Source organism: Orcinus orca, chromosome 13, assembly GCF_937001465.1.
Source record: "Orcinus orca chromosome 13, mOrcOrc1.1, whole genome shotgun sequence".
Taxonomy (NCBI): domain Eukaryota; kingdom Metazoa; phylum Chordata; class Mammalia; order Artiodactyla; family Delphinidae; genus Orcinus; species Orcinus orca.
In genome coordinates this window covers 76,660,521-76,661,346 of record NC_064571.1, presented here as the reverse complement: position 1 = coordinate 76,661,346, position 826 = coordinate 76,660,521, and the positions used below count along the sequence as shown (strand labels likewise).

Genomic DNA, 826 nt, shown 5'->3' with positions numbered 1-826 from the left:
CCTGGGTTTACAAGTCAGCTTGGTCACTCAGCAGCTGTATGAAGTCATGGCTTGGGACCTCAGTTTCCTCATCTGTAAAATGGGGTAGTCATGCCTGTCTCTCAGGGTTCTCGTCAACATAAGAGTAATGGCCACTATTTATGGAGTGCTTACAAAGTGCCACAGCAAACTTCAGTTTTTGTGATGCGGTTTACCTCACATTATCCTATTTAATCCCCGCACTGCCCTATGAGATAAGAGCTGTTAGTCCCATTTCACGGACGAGAAAACCGAGGTTCTAAGGGAGTCACGCAGCAAGTAAAGTGGGGTCAAGGTGCAGAGCCCCTGAATTTGGAGGGTAGGTGTGTGTCAGGCTGTTATTAGTAATTATCGCAAATCTTGCTGGCTGGCATGTGTCAGGACATGGAATTTTTAAAAAATCTCTTCTAGGGAACTCCCTGGTGGTCCAGTGGTTAAGACTCCACGCTTGCACTGCAGGGGGCCCGGGTTCGATCCCTGGCCAGGGAACTAAGATCCCGCGAGCCTCGCGGTGTGGCCAAAAAAAAAAAAAATCTCTTCCAAAGTCTCTGAACCTGAACCTAAAGGTAGGCAGCAGCTTTCCTAGCTTTCAAACGAGGAAAATGAGGCCTAAGGAGGTTCAGGCTTTGGTCCCACATATAGTCCTGGCAGACCCTGGCTGAGCACCGGGTCCAGGCTCCCAGGCTGCCCTCTGTGGGGTGAGCAGCTTCTCCTGGCTCATCGGAGAAACCTGCTCTGTCTGTGGGTGCAGTGAGGACGGGGGCTGGAAAGACAGAGAAGGGCTGACCGTTGGGTCTGGACCGGGCGT

The 826-nt window shown here is 51.6% G+C and overlaps 1 non-coding gene across 1 annotated transcript; it reads left to right on the top strand.

Moving 5' to 3' along the window:
* Window positions 1-434: 434 nt before the first annotated feature.
* TRNAC-GCA (transfer RNA cysteine (anticodon GCA)) lies at window positions 435-507 on the top strand. Its single transcript has one exon. It is a non-coding gene; the product is annotated as a tRNA-Cys (tRNA).
* The last annotated feature ends 319 nt before the right edge of the window (window positions 508-826 follow it).